A 15,630-nucleotide genomic window follows, 5' to 3' on the forward strand; every position below is an offset into this window, starting at 1 on the left:
TGACCAGGGGCTGGCGGGAGGGTGTTGGGCTCCCGGGGGCGGGTCAGCCTGCTCACGCACACACCCGCTGATTAGACCGCACCCGTACCCTGCAGGCCTGTGCAGAGGCGTTTCAGGGTGCTCTTGCTGTGCTTGTGTGTCTGTGCAGTCATCAGGGTGGGGACACCCTCTCGTGCCCGGGATCACAGCGTAGATCACTCATCACACATTGAATCACTGGAAACCCAAAGTTGATCTCGATTCAAGTCCTAACTTCACAGGAGTGGTTTGGCCATAAGGAGTCTTATTTAGCCCGTCCACATTCTACCCTTTAATAAGGAAGGATTGGATCTTGCCCCTCAAAGCAGATTTTGGGCCCAGGAGATGTCTGTCGTGGCATGTATAGTGTTAGGCTGTTGGATACGCCTTTGTTTGGCCAAGCAGCATGGTCGGTGGACCAGCAACTAGCAGCCCTGTGTCCTTGTGTTGACAAACGGGGCTGTGGGTTACCTCTGAGCTCGGGGCAGCCTGGGCTCTGTGGGTGTGTGGATTCTCACAGCCCTGCTACTCCTGCTTCAATGACTTCTGTGGAACCTTCTCATTTCTGTGGTCTTCCTTCTTAAACTAGTCCTCTCCAACTTACTTTAGAGGGTGAGGGTGGTAAGAATTCTCAAGGCTAAGAAACACCGCTTTCTGGTGGCCGTCTCCACAGTTTTGTAATTGGGGGTTTGGATGGGCAAATGAGACTAGATCAGTGATTATTTATTAGGTTTGCTTGGAAAGCATTAAAAACAAAACAGTACAGTTTGGCAACGCTTACCCCAGACACACAAAATCTGAAGCATCTTTCGGGGGTGGGAATGTGTAGGAGACAAGTCACGGGTGATTTAAGTCTTTGAAATACAAGGGCGTATCTTCCGAGCAGCCCTGTTCTTTCTTCTGGGCCATGTGTTTACACTTGGAGTGTGGAAGAGGTCAGGTGGTGGTAGGATCTTAAATTCCTGGTGGGTGAGATGCAGTATAAGTGGTGGGAGCGGAGACTCCTGCCTTTAGAGGCCAGTGTCCTGTTTGTGTCATTCGCCCCAGGTGCTATGGTTAAAGAAGAGAACAGGTATATATTAAGTAGCTGTTTTCTTACCCAGTCCTTGCAGGCCGAGCCGGAGGTGGTGTCCCCTTGCCTCACACCACCCCTCACTGCTCCCTGAGGGACAGCTGTCAATCTGAGCGTTTAATCTTGCTTGAATTGGGGCTAGTGAACAAAACTTGTTTTGCATTAGAGAATAATCTAGTTTGGAAGGCTCATGGCAGTAGTGAGGTGGAGGAGGGATGTAGTGTGTGGGGTGGCATACAGGGAGGGCTGTGCAGTGCGGTCAGGGATTGGTGAGTGTGCGAAGGAGAACGTGGACGCTTCATCCTGGAAGCGCACTGATGTGGAGGAGAGGCAGCACTGAGCCAGCGACCTCGAGCGGCTGCTCGGGAGCCCACCAGGCATGGCCGCTCGGCTGGGGCTCGCAGGGACACACGCTGGCCGGGGAGGGCTTCTTATTGTCCGTATTTTTACCTCTGATTAATTTTGTCCGTAAACCACATGGATTTGAGGTGAATTTTTATCTGTGTCAAAGGGTGACTGTGAGCTGGGTGGATTGAGAGGGCACAGATGCTTGGAGGTGCGGGGCCGAGCACTTGACCGTGCCTCTGGGAAGCGGCCTCCTTTCCACACCTGCTTGCCCACTGATCAGCTGTGCTCTTCCGGTGCCCCTGAGGCCCGCGGTCTCCTCCACACGGGGCCTCCCGTTGCGTGCCTGCCGGTGACCAGGGTGCAGCGTGGGGCCTGCAGCATGATCGTGACATGACGTAAAGACAGAAAGCCGGCCTGGACAGTAGCGACAGGTTAAGGAAGAAAGTGAGGGCCTGAGTATGCTGTTGGAGGGTGGAGAGGAACCTGCCCAGATGGGCAGCGGGGGAGAGGCAGCCTCCTGTGAGTGACACGGGATGTTTCCAAGAAACTTGGAGAGATTTGGAGTTGCCAGGGTGGCAGCTGGGGACAGCATCCTTTAGCACCTGGGTCCCTGGGGCTGTCCACCAGGGTGGTGGCACTGATGGGCTGTGAGGTCATCTTTAGTGGGTGCACCTGCAGCAAGAGCTGACCCCCACCAGCTCCGGGAGCGCGGCAGGAAACGCTGGGGTGCCTGCCGTGCAGGACGGAGCTTCTGCCCCATGAGGCCTTTTCCTCAGCTGTGTGTGTGCATGTACGTGTGTGCTCTGCCATGATGGTCTGAAGTTTGAACACGAATCTGTTCCTCGTGAGCTCAGTGACTCCCGTGGGCAGAGTGAGGTGTGCATAGGGATGAATCTAATGTGCCACGTTCACTTCTCAGCAGTGCGGTGGGAAGTGGAGAGAATCAGGTTGTTGTGATGACACAGGTGGAGAAATACTGCACCTGAGTCAGGAGTTGGGCCAGTGCGGAGGGAGGGGGAGAGAGTGATGACTTGGAGCTGGAATGGACTGGGTTTCGATTGTGAGGGGGGCATGCCAGGTTGCTGGCTTGGAGGATCGATCGTCTAGAAAGTGGTACCCTGAACCAGGGCAGGAAATATAGTCATAATTCCCTTGGGGCTCCATCTGTGCACTTGTGTGTGCTGTGGATGTGTCTGTGGTGTGGCTGGACTTTGTGAGTTCCGTGGGGAGCTCTGAGCTGGAGAATGGGGATTGAGATCTACCCATATGGTTGTTAGAGCCTCAGAGGCAGGTTGGATGGCCCCGGGAGAGCCGGGAAGACCCACACCGCAGGAGCGGGTGGATCCAGCAGAGAGGCTGGGTGGGGTGGATCCAGCAGAGAGGCTGGGTGGGTAGCTGCCTGACGGGATGGGTGCTGCCCAGAGGCCAAGGCAGGACAGCATCAGTTATGATCCTGGCTTGGAGGGAGGAGGAGCTCAGCGTGCCCTGGGTTTCTGAGCTGGGAACTCTCTTGTGAATACCAGCCTTGTGTCTGTATTTTGGGTCAGAAGGGCTTGGTCACTTTTAGACTTCAGCTGCGTCCCAGAAGCTGTGAGTGCACAGTGGGGTTGGGGGTGGTAGTGTGAGTGACCTTCGTGGATACAGGCTCTGCAGCCTGACTTTGATCCTGACTTTGAGGCAAATGATTCAACATCTCAGAATCTGGTTTCTCAACAGAAAAAAGGAGCCGATCCTGTTACTGTCAGGGTTGTCATGAGGGTTAAATGAGCCAGTGTAGGGAGAGCAGGTGCAGGGCAGGGGTGGGCAGCTGTGGGGTGGCAGGGCTACCCTTCTGTGCAGGACGCGTGCCAGAGTGTGTGCGGACGGCACAGAGACATGCTAGGCGCGTGGCCAGCTGGCCCCTCCGCCCACTGTTGCTGCTCGAGAGCTCTGTGACCACTGCGGGTTCCTGGGAGGACAGGGTTGGGTGTCAGTCCGCCGTCGGGAAAGCTCTCCTGAGAGGCTGGGCTGGGGCTGGGTTCCTGCCTACGCCTCCCTGCCCAGCGGCTGCAGGTCCCCTGCTTGTGATGCCCGCGAACATGGGAAGGTGTGGTGGGCACCGGCTCCCGTCCTGATCTCCAGAGAGACGCTGGAGAGCTTCCAGACAGTGTGCACTGCCTTCTGTCTGTCTGAAGAGAGCTGTTCATTTGGGTGCTGTCCCTTTCTTTCCTGTCTGGGCAGCTGGTGCATTGGTGGAACTGGCAGAGGGTGGGCCTTCCAGCAGGACTGGGGTGGGGCCTGCAATGTGGGACACCTGGTACTAAGTCATCCATTCAGCAGTTCCTAGACTTGGTCCTTGTTCTGTGCTGGGCCGCCTGCCCCCGCTGCATCTTGGTTCTACAGTGTTAGGGCTGCTCACCCCTGCCAGCTCCATACCGCCCCCCTAATCAGATTCGTTGCATTTTAGATGTTAACCTGTGCAGATTATTGGTGTGAGCTCACATTCTCCATGAAAAGAGTAGCACACATTTAGGGAAAATGATGTATTTTTAAAGGAAACAATTTTACATTGGATATCGAAGAACCTTAAAGTTTTCAAATGAAAGGTGTGTTAGGGATTATCAAACCTAATCCCCTTGTTTTATGGATTAATAATCTCAGGGTTGTTTCCTGGTATTTTTTTTTTTTGAATTTTATTTTGTTTTGTTTTGTTTTATTTTATTTATTTTATTTATTTTGCGGTATGCGGGCCTCTCACTGCTGTGGCCTCTCCCGTTGCGGAGCACAGGTTCCGGACGCTCAGGCTCAGTGGCTGTGGCTCATGGGCCCAGCCGCTCTGCGGCACGTGGGATCCTCCTGGACCGGGGCACGAACCCATGTCCCCTGCATAGGCAGGCGGACTCTCAACCACTGCGCCACCGGGAAAGCCCTCGAATTTTATTTAATTTATTTTTTATACAGCTGGTTCTTATTAGTCATCAGTTTTATACACTTAAGTGTATACATGTCAGTCCCAATCGCCCAATTCAGCACACCACCATCCCCACCCCCCCGCGGCTTCCCCCCTTGGTGTCCATACGTTTGTTCTCTACATCTGTGTCTCAACTTCTGCCCTGCAAACCGGTTCATTTGTACCATTTTTCTAGGTTCCACATACATGCGTTAATATACGATATTTGTTTTTCTCTTTCTGACTTACTTCACTCTGTATGACAGCCTCTAGATCCATCTGCGTCTCAACAAATGACCCAATTTCGATCCTTTTTATGGCTGAGTAATATTCCATTGTACATATGTACCACATCTTCTTTATCCATTCGTCTGCCGACAGGCATTTAGGTTGCTTCCATGACCTGGCTATTGTAAATAGTGCTGCGGTGAACATTGGAGTGCATATGTCTTTTTGAATTATGGTTTTCTCTGGGTATATGCCCAGTAGTGGGATTGCTGGATCATATGGTAGTTCTATTTTTAGTTTTTTAAGGAACCTCCATAATGTTCTCCCTAGTGGCTGTATCAATTTACATTCCTACCAACAGTGCAAGAGGGTTCCCTTTTCTCCACACCCTCTCCAGCATTTGTTGTTTGTAGATTTTTTGATGATGCCCATTCTAACTGGTGTGAGGTGATATCTCATTGTAGTTTTGACTTGCATTTCTCTAATAATTAGTGATGTTGAGCAGCTTTTCATGTGCTTCTTGGCCATCTGTATGTCATCTTTGGAGAAATGTCTGTTTAGGTCTTCTGCCCATTTTTGGATTGGGTTGTTTGTTTTTTTAGTATTGAGCTGCATGAGCTGTTTATATATTTTGGAGATTAATCCTTTGTCCGTTGATTCGTTTGCAAATATTTTCTCCCATTCTGAGGGTTGTCTTTTCGTCTTGTTTATGGTTTCCTTTGCTTTGTAACAGCTTTTAATTAGGTCCCATTTGTTTATTTTTGTTTTTATTTCCATTACTCTAGGAGGTGGATCAAAAAAGATCTTTCTGTGATTTATGTCATAGAGTGTTCTTACTATGTTTTCCTTACTATGTTTATAGTGTCCATCTTACATTTAGGTCTCTAATCCATTTTGAGTTTATTTTTGTGTATGGTGTTAGGGAGTGTTCTAATTTCATTCTTATACATGGAGCTGTCCAGTTTTCCCAGCACCACTTATTGAAGAGACTGTCTTTTCTCCACTGTATATCCTTGCCTTCTTTGTCATAGATTAGTTGACCATAGGTGCTTGGGTTTATCTCTGGGCTTTCTATCTTGTTCCATTGATCTATGTTTCTATTTTTGTGCCAGTACCATATTGTCTTGATTACTGTAGCTTTGTAGTATAGTCTGAAGTCAGGGAGTCTGATTCCTCCAGCTCCGTTTTTTTCCCTCAAGACTGCTTTGGCTATTTGGGGTCTTTTGTGTCTCCATACAAATTTTAAGATTTTTTGTTCTACTTCTGTAAAAAATGCCATTGGTAATTTGATAGGGATTGCATTGAATCTGTAGATTGCTTTGGGTAGTATAGTCATTTTCACAATATTGATTCTTCCAATCCAAGAACATGGTATATCTCTCCATCTGCTGGTATCATCTTTAATTTCTTTCATCAGGGTCTTATAGTTTTCTGCATACAGGTCTTTTGTCTCCCTAGGTAGCTTTATTCCTAGGTATTTTATTATTTTTGTTGCAATGGTAAATGGGAGTGTTGCCTTAATTTCTCTTTCAGATTTTTATCATTAGTGTATAGGAATGCCAGAGATTTCTGTGCATTAATTTTGTATCCTGCTACTTCACCAAACTCATTGATTAGCTCTAGTAGTTTTCTGGTGGCATTTTTAGGATTCTCTGTGTATAGTATCATGTCATCTGCAAACAGTGACAGTTTTACTTCTCTTTTCCGATTTGTATTCCTCTTATTTCTTTTTCTTCTCTGATTGTCATGGCTGGGACTTCCAAAACTATGTTGAATAATAGTGGTGAGAGTGGACATCCTTGTCTCGTTCCTGATCTTAGTGGAAATGCTTTCAGTTTTTCACCATTGAGCATGATGTTTGCTGTGGGTTTGTCATATATGGCCTTTATTATGTTGAGGTAGGTTCCCTCTATGCCCACTTTCTGGAGAGTTTGTATCATAAATGGGTGTTGAATTTTGTCAAAAGCTTTTTCTGCATCTATTGAGAGGATCATATGGTTTTTCTTCTTCAGTTTGTTAATATGGTGTATCACATTGACTGATTTGCGTATATTGAAGAATCCTTGCATCCCTGGGATAAATCCCACTTGATCATGGTGTATGATCCTTTTAATGTGTTGTTGGATCCTGTTTGCTAGTATTTTGTTGACGATTTTTGCATCTATATTCATCAATGATACTGGTCTGTAATTTTCTTTTTTTGTAGTATCTTTGTCTGGTTTTGGTATCAGGGTGATGGTGGCCTCATAGAATGAGTTTGGGAGTGTTCCTTCCTCTGCAATTTTTTGGAAGAGTTTGAGAAGGATGGGTGTTGGCTCTTCTGTAAATGTTTGATAGAATTCACCTGTGAAGCCATCTGGTCCTGGACTTTTGTTTGTTGGAAGATTTTTAATCACAGTTTCAATTTCACTACTTGTGATTGGTCTGTTCATATTTTCTATTTCTTCCTGGTTCAGTCTTGGAAGGTTATACCTTTCTAAGAATTTGTCAATTTTTGTTTTTTTAAATCACCCTTTTAGGGAGAAAAACTGGCAACTCAGGAGTACTAGACGTTTCAGCTGTGTCTTCCTTGCCTGCTCTCAAAAATCCTTTCACAGAACTTTTGTACATCTGTAAGCTGCAAGCGTCTGAGATATTTAAAGGAAAGAAAGCATTGATGACACTTGGGTGTGGCTGTGAGGACCTGGGCCAGCTTTGGGAGAGGCCGTGTGGGCTCCTCCTTGGCGAGGGCTGCCCTTGTAACTGTCTTGTCTCCCAGCCCAGACACAGGGCTTTCCCACTTGTTCAGGTCGTCTGTAATTTCTTTCACGAGTATTTTGTGGGTTTTCATTCAGTGTACAAGTGTTGCATCGCTTTGGTTAAATCCATTCCTACATATTTTATTTTTTTTTTGATGCTGTTGTAAATGCTGTTGTTTTCTTAATTTCTCTTTCAGAGTGCTCCCTGCTGGCATGTTAGAAGTGCCTCTGATTTTGCACATTGATCTTGTGTCCTGCAGCTTTGCTCTGCTGCACTCTATTGTTAGCTCTCATGGTTTCTTGTAGATTCTCTAGGGTTTTATATTCTTTTTTTTAAACAAATATTTATTTATTTATTTTTTGGCTGCGTCGGGTCTTAGCTGCTACACGCAGGATCTTTCTTTGAGGTGCGTGGGCTTCTCTGGTTGTGGTGCGCAGGCTTAGTTGCCCCACGGCATGTGGGATCTTAGTTTTCTAACCAGGGATGGAACCGGCATCCCCTGCATTTCAAGACGGATTCTTAACCACTGGACCACCAGGGAAGTCTCTGTGTTCCTTTTTAAGGTCAGTTTTCTAGCTGGACAACCTGGTTGAGTTCAGGCTTTAGTTGTGTCCTGTTGTGGTAGGTTGTGATTTCTGTCTGCGTTCCTGAGTGGTCGGTGGACCGCTTCTGTTAAGCACTGTCATGTGGATGCTTGCGGTGAGACTCGTGGGGCACGGGGATGGCGACTTCATGGAGCTGGACTGATGCTGCGCTCCCGTTAACAGAAGACAGGGTGGTGCCCAGTGTCCTGTGGTCTGTCCTCCTTGGACTGTTCCTTTTGGAGAAGTAAAGCAGATGGGAGTGGTGAGAGCCTGAGATCGATCAGTCGTGATTGTTGACACGAGTGAAGTGGGGAAGCCACAGCCCTGATTCCTGTGACCTTGCGTGTATCCATTGCTGGGGTCCCAGTGCACCCCGACCACGGTGGGTGACAGCATCCTGTTGTCTCTGGAGAGCATGATGCTGACTGGGAAGTCTGAGTTTGCTGAGAGCTAGAGACATCGGTCATCTGTTTCCTGACTTAGACCCTCAGGAAAGGAGTCTTCGTCTTGTGCGTCTGGATTTCAAGTGCGTCTGTGATGTCCGAAGGACTGCTCTCCATGTGGATTGTTGTGTGGACGGTGCGTAGGGAGCGAGGAGCCTGTGAACTTGAGTGTGGACTTGCTGACCCAGAGGCAGGCTGGTGAAGGTTCGGTGGTGTCCATGTCACTCCTGCCGCGAATGGACAGCTTGTTTTGTCAGGCGCAGCACTGTCCCCTGCTCCAGTCGTTAGGGGCCTGCTTTCCCAGTCTGCTCCCACTTCCCCTAGTTTGATTCTGTGCTCTTATCCCAGCTTTCAGGAGTTGCCCAGGCCCTGGTTTACAGTTTCCCTGGGGTTTCTCTTCATAGCTGTGTGGCTTGATATCTGAGAAACCCCTTTCTATCCTCCCCTAGGTTTGGCGGCTCAGTGGGCACTGGTCCCTGGACAGCAGCTCAGGCTCTCCCGCCTCCCCGTGTGCCCGTGTCTGTTCATTCTGCGCTTTCTTCTGTTCAGGGGCAAAAAGCGAATTGTCTGGAAACATTAATTTTCTGTTTCCTGCTTGCTTTGTCCTCTGGTGAAAAGAAGCATCTGAGTTGAAGAGAGAAGTTGTACATGGGGCGTTCGTTTTCCCTCCAGCTCCTTCCCCACCTGCCTCAGCTATGCCCCGCGCCCCCCCCCCCGCCCCCCTTGTTCCCTTGAGCCTTCTCTCCAATCTAGCCAAGGAAGCAGTGACAGATAGCACCCATCCTAAAACAACACCAAAAATCAGCCCTCCCTCCCGCCCCCCGGCAGAGTGAGGCTTTCTTTGAGCTCTGGGCTCTGGGCACTGTGGCGGGCCGGGGTGGGGAGGCTTTGTAACTCTGCAGATAGAGCTCAGTCTGTCCTGTCCTTCTGTGACTGAGGCCCGGCTGCCTCTGCGTTCTTCAAACAGTGCCCTCAGTCCTCTTGGTTACATTTTAAGGTTTATTTCTGTTTTGTTTTTAATTAACGTTTTTTTGTTTTTGGCTGTGTTGGGTCTTCATTGCTGTGCGCGGGCTTTCTCTAGTTGCGGCGAGCGGGGGCTGCTCTTCGTTGCGGTGTGCGGGCTTCTCATTGCGGTGGCTTCTCTTGTTGCAGAGCACGGGCTCTAGGCGCCAGGGCTTCAGTAGTTGTGGCACGCGGGCTTCAGTAGTTGTGGCTCGCGGGCTCTGGAGCGCAGGCTCAGCGGCCATGGCTCACGGGCTTAGTTGCTCCATGGCATGTGGGATCTTCCCGGACCAGGGCTCGAACCCGTGTCCCCTGCATTGGTAGGTGGATTCGTAACCACTGCACCACTAGGGAAGTCCTTAAGGGGGTTTTTAAAGCTTCAGTGAGAACAGCAGGGACACGTGTTCTCCGTTTCCAGTTTCAGGGAGGTGGTGGTTGAGTGTGGGCTCTGGAGTCAGCCTGGGTCTGAGACCTGGCCCCCCATTCGGGGTGACCTTGGTGAGGCTGTGCACCTTCACAGGGCCTCAGAGATGAGGTTAGGCCAAACAATATGAAATTGTTAATATGAGACTTTTTTAAAATCGAGATCATTGTAGATTCACATGCAATTGTAAGAAATAATACAGAGAGACCCCTTGGCTACTTTGCCTAGTTTCTTGCGATGGGAACATTTTGTCAAATTGTAGTATAATATCACAACCAGAGTACTGACATGGATACAGCCGATGAATCTTAATCTTATTCAGGTGGGCCTTCCTTGTACCGTGTGTGCGCACAGTTCTGTGCATCTCCATCACATCTAGGTCCCTGTATCCACTGTCCCCACCAGAGACTCTCCTGTTTGCTTTTTCATAATCACACCCACTTCCCTTCTGCTTCATTGCCTCACCCTTGTCCTTAACCCTGACAACCACCAATCTGTCCTCGATTTCTAAAATTTTGTCTCTGAGAACGTCATGGGAATGGAATCATGAATGTAACCTTTTGGGGTTGGCTCAGTACAAGCCCCTTGAGATCCATCAGAGTTGTTGCCACACTGGTAACAACTTTCTTTCCTTTGTGTTTCTGAGTGTTGTTCCCCGCAGACCACAGTTTGTTTACCATTCACCTGTTGCAGGACATCTGTGCTAATTCCAGTCTTGGGGAATTATGAATAAAACTGCTATGAACATTCTGTGGAGGCTACTGGACCATTTCTGACGTACCAAAATGGCGGTCTCTGACAACGCAGTCCAGTACCCAGAGGCGCCCTGCGCTCTGCTGGGTGTGTGGATGTGTGGACCTAGCTGGTCTGTGCACAGACCTCAAGACACATCCTGCCTCCTCCGTGCCATTGTCTGAACTACGGAAGAAGTTCCTGCTCTGGAAGGCTGAGCTCTGTGCTGGCCGCCCGCACCCAGCCCCGTGCCCCTTGACCTGGAGCGTTACCACAGGAGCCCGCGGCTGCTGTCTCTGGGGAGCAGGGAAGGGAAGGCAGACATGCACTCAGCCCCATCGCCCTGTGGGTATGACCACCCTCCAGCACCTTGGTGTCCTGGCGCTGGTTCTGTCCACGGTGTGTGTGGAGCATCTGCCCACACGGGGCTCCACTGTCACTCGCATCCACACTCCAGCTTCTGCCAGGGAGCGTTGTGGTCCCTGGGAGCTTGGGCTTGGAGAACTGGTCTGTGTCTTCAGACCTCCGGCTGAGGCCAGTGCAGCAAGACCAGGCTTTGGCTACTTGGGGCTCCTGGGATCTGGGGCCTCTGGAAAGGCCGCACAGGAGGGCGGTCAAGGAGGCCAGGGCGGTGCTCGGTGCTTTAAAACCCAGAGTGTGGGCCAGCCGAGGGGACCGTGCTTTCCGTGGGACTGATTACAACTGTCTAGTGCTCATCTCATGCTGAACGGAAACTGCGATTAGCAGTCACAGGCCTTTGAAAAATTAATTAATTAATTAATTGGGCGGCATTGGGTCTTTTTAAAAATAAATTTATTTATTTAATTAATTTATTTTTGGCTGCGTTGGGTCTTCATTGCTGCACCGGGGCTAATCTTCATTGCGGTGTGTGGGCTTCTCATTGCAGTGGCTTCTCTTGTTGCGGAGCACGGGCTCTAGGCGCACGGGCTTCAGTAGTTGTGGCACGTGGGCTCAGTAGTTGTGGCTCGCGGGCTCTGGAGCGCAGGCTCAGTAGTTGTGGCGCACGGGCTTAGCTGTGGTTGACACTGGCTTCATGTTGCCAGGGTCTGCGTCTGCACTCTGTCCCCACTGGTCTCTACTTCTGGGCTGGGAACGTGCTCTTTGAATGCTGTCGTTCTGACAGTAAAGTGTAGTCTGCTGTGTTTCCTTGTGAATATGTGGCTTGATTATAGTTGTGTGTTGGTTCTGATGTGAACGTGTGTGCAACACGAAGCGTTTTTCATATTTTTAGGGTATTTCTTCAATGTGCATTCCCCAGAAATGGGATTACTCTGTCACAAGGTATAAATATTTTAGAGGCTCTTAATTTGTGTTGTCTTCTAGGAGTAATTGAGTCAATTACTAAGTATTTTCTCTTAAAATGAAAAGACCTTTAGACTAGAATTTAGAAGCCCTGGATTTTGTTTCCAACTGGCTTTTAATTCCCTGCATGACCTCAGACAACTTGAAAATATATTATTTTTTAACGTCACTTAACTTGGGCCCAGTAGAGCACTGGTTCTCTACCCATGTGATTTTGCCCTTCAGGGGACTTGGGACAGTGTCTGGAGATGTTCTAGCTGTCACAGCTTGGGGAGGTGCTCCCGGCATGCATGGGTAGAGGCCGGGATACTCAGCACCCTGCGGTGCCCAGGACAGCACAGGATGATGTGGCTCCAGGTGGTAAGTTGTGCTGGGTTTGAGAAACTCAAGTTTCCTTCAAAACTGAATAGTAGTTGTATAATTTGTTGCATTCCGAGTGTAGACATTCATCATAAACTCTGCGTTGTTCCGTCACTGCCTTTATAGGAAAATTGAAAAGCTTAGTGAGTTGTTGCTTTTCAGTAAAACCAAGGTGTGGTGATTGGAAGCTGCTTTTCTAGTCCTTGAGGTTAATAATGTCAGCTTCAAAAAGTCCTGTACCAGCAACATAAGGACAGAAAAATCTAAAACCATCTTTGCAAAACACACATACACATCTGTAAGCACAGGTCAGGAAACCACTTAGATCTTTTGGAAACCGAGTGCAGACCTTGGAAATCTGCTCTCCATAAGCACTGTGTCCTGGCAGCTGTGCTTGTCTCCTGTGTGCCTGTGCGTGTCCGGTCCTGATGCTGCACGGCTGGTGCGTTCGGAGGTGGGAGCGAGCTTGATGGGATTGTGGAACAATAGGTGTGAATGGAATAATGCTGGTTGTTTTGTTCTTGGGATCTCAGTTCTCTTCAGGACCCTGCAGCGTCACTGTGTTCACATGGCCAGGCCGCAGGCTTGCTTGATTGGTTGATTGATTTCGGACATGGAGGTCTTTGGAGACGCTTTGCAATAAAAGCTCTTCTTTTTATAATGATTTTGGAAGATTGTATATTGTGCCATTTGCTTTTCTTTTGATACTGTACTTTGGGCTTACTTTCAAAGAGTTGAAATTGCTACATTTTGATGTAAAAATATTTGATGGATGAAAAGATGTTTTTAGTTGTCTCTGTACCTTTAAACTCCTAGTTTTGAATGATGGAAATAAATTATTTCAATTAATGACAAAATGGAAGGGCGCCCAGTTACACAGTCCCAGGAGCGGGCATGGTCCTCTCATCTTCCTCTCCGGTCCTTGTCAGGGCAGCAGAGGGGGCGAGGTCGCTGCTGGACCCGGGGAAGACTCACGGTGTAAACGTGAGAACCAGCTCTCCAGGCCCTGGGCCCTGGCCTGCCTAGCTTGAGCAGTACTGCTTAGACATCGGGTGTGCTTCCTGGTTGCTATCCACCCCACCCCGACTTCCAAGAGGAACTGTTATTTTGAAATTTATAGTTTATGATTATTTGCTTTTCATTGATTTTTTTTTTTTTTAAGATTTAGTTTTATTTATTTTTGGCTGCATTATGTCTTCGTTGCTGTGCGCGGGCTTCCTCTGGTTGCAGCGAGCGGGGACTGCTCTTCGTTGTGGTGCACAGGCTTCTCATTGCGGTGGCTTCTCACTGCAGAGCATGGGCTTTAGCTCGCGGGCTTCAGTCGTTGTGGCTCGCGGGCTCAGTAGTTGTGGCTCGCGGGCTCTAGAGCACAGGCTCAGTAGCTGTGACACATGGGCTTAGTTGCTCTGCGGCATGTGGGATCTTCCCGGACCAGGGCTCGAACCCGTGTCCCCTGCGTTGGCAGGCGGATTCTGAACCACTGCGCCACCAGGGAAGTCCCTTTTCATTGATTTTTACTGTATACATAGTAAATCGAATATATTAAGTTTCATGTACTTTTGAAAGACACATACATTCAATATATTCCTCTGAGACCTTTTCTCACTCACTGTTACGGTTTTTGAGATTTGCTGATGTTGATACGTGTAGCTGCAGCTTACTCATGAGTAACGGGGTTGTTTGCCCATGGCGGGCCTGCCCACGAGGCCCCTCTGTGCTGCCACCCCCAGACGATATCTCTTAGTCATGTTGACGAAGTGTGCCAGCCCTTGTGGGGCCGCCCCAAACCTCTGGTTTCTCCTGCCGTGGACGCTGGAGGCATGTCTCCGACCTGGGATCCCGGGAAGCTTATGTGGTCTGAGTTATGGTCCTTTGCCTTTGAGGATGGATCCCTAGGTGGATAGAGAGAGGAGTGGAGAGGATACAGGGTGGCCGGGACCAAGCCCATCTGGGCGCCGCAGGAGCACAGCTTGAGGCTGGGAGAGGGCCTCCAGGCGGAGCGAGGCGGACGGGCCAGCCGTCGGGGCTTTGTGAGCCAAAAGGAGAGTTCACATTTTACTCTGAGTGTGACGGGGGTCCGTAGAAGACGCAAATGCATAACTTCGACAAAGGTTTACTGTCAAACTCCAAGTAAGGTGAAAGTCTGTGGACGGCCCTTCCAGGGCCCCAGTCCTCAAGCCCCTTCTCTGGGGAGAATGACCGGCCCATCGGAGTGTTCTTTCCTTAACTGGGCCTTTCTGGGCACTGCCGTCCAGGAACCATGATCAAGAACAGAGACTTCCACCTGGGTAGCGTCCTCCCACAAACCACCAGGTGTGAGTGCCTCTCCTGGTGTCCTCTCCCTTTATAGCCCAAACCAGCCAGCCAGACATCCTAAAAACCTCTTGCTTGTCTGGAGTTCCGTGAAGTAAAGGAAGGTTGTAGTGTGGTCCAAATGGAGAGAGACTGACATTATAAAATGAACTGAGTAGAAATTATTATTTACATGAGCTAACTTTACTCTCTTCTTTCAGAATACCCTCAGTGCTGCTCTGGGACACGCCTCTGTTGGATTTAATTTACAGTCATCAACCTCGGCTTTTAGCGATGGACTCGGTAAATATTTTATTGTATTGCCTCTCTCATCAGTTTGTGTTATTTTCATTGGTTTGTAAAAAGAAGTATCAAAATATTTCTTAAGTCTTCACATTGGTTTTCTTGAGCTTGATAGAGCTTTGGCTAAGTGTTCTGGGTTTTGTCCTGGATTTCACTTAACTGAGGGTGCTTCAGGGCGGTGGTGAGCTGCGTGGTGTCCCAGCGAGAGGCGTTCTGTGGACAAATTAAGACAGGTTGGCAGCCTGGTCTGTGAAAGAAGTTGGTTTCTTGTCAACTTCTGTTGTCTTACTGGCTCTGTCCCCAAGTGGTCTGGAGCCTGTAGGACCTGCTTGCGGTGCCTGTTTTGTGCTCTGGGCGTGTTGCACACACACCATCTGAGAACTGCCCCTCCTCCTCTGGGGAGGCAGGCTGCCTGGCTGTGCTCTGCTCTGTGTCCCGTGTGTGGGCCAGCTGGTAGCCACACGTGGTTTTCTTGAAGTCCGAGGCCAGCGTGTGTGGGTGTGGAGTGGGCTCCTGGCTCGTTTGCCCTGAGCCTTGCGTCCCACTGGGAATTCCTAGCACGGCTGTGCCCGGAGGGGCAGCTGCCCTCCTGCAGCCTGGGGCCCGACTGGCACTCGTTGCTCTAGGACAGAGCCCTCCTCCCCTGGGACACGTTGGAAAGAAAACTCTTGGCTCCTTTGCATGTTTCCTACCGTGGCCAGGTATTAGTGTTTTAAAGCGAACAGTGCCAAAGTGTATTTTCTATTTTGTGTTGTTTCTAGCAGACAGGAAAGAAACCTTTCCTGCTACTTAATCTCACAGACCCCGTCCTCTATCTCAGCCGTCATTGTATC

The 15,630-nt window shown here is 49.3% G+C and overlaps 1 protein-coding gene across 9 annotated transcripts in view; it reads left to right on the forward strand.

The window, feature by feature from the left end:
- The window catches only part of ANKRD11 (ankyrin repeat domain containing 11), a 171,489-nt gene that overhangs the window by 56,156 nt on the left and 99,703 nt on the right, over positions 1–15,630 (forward strand). For 8 of the 9 annotated variants that reach the window (XM_073795658.1, XM_073795657.1, XM_073795656.1 and 5 more), the window contains exon 2: positions 14,716–14,797. The exons of the other annotated variant lie outside the window; for it this stretch is intronic. The gene's annotated coding sequence lies outside the window, so the exon portion shown is untranslated. The remainder of the gene's footprint in view (positions 1–14,715; positions 14,798–15,630) is intronic. 9 annotated transcript variants of the gene reach the window in all.

This window comes from Tursiops truncatus, chromosome 19 (genome assembly GCF_011762595.2).
Source record: "Tursiops truncatus isolate mTurTru1 chromosome 19, mTurTru1.mat.Y, whole genome shotgun sequence".
Taxonomy (NCBI): Eukaryota; Metazoa; Chordata; class Mammalia; order Artiodactyla; family Delphinidae; genus Tursiops; species Tursiops truncatus.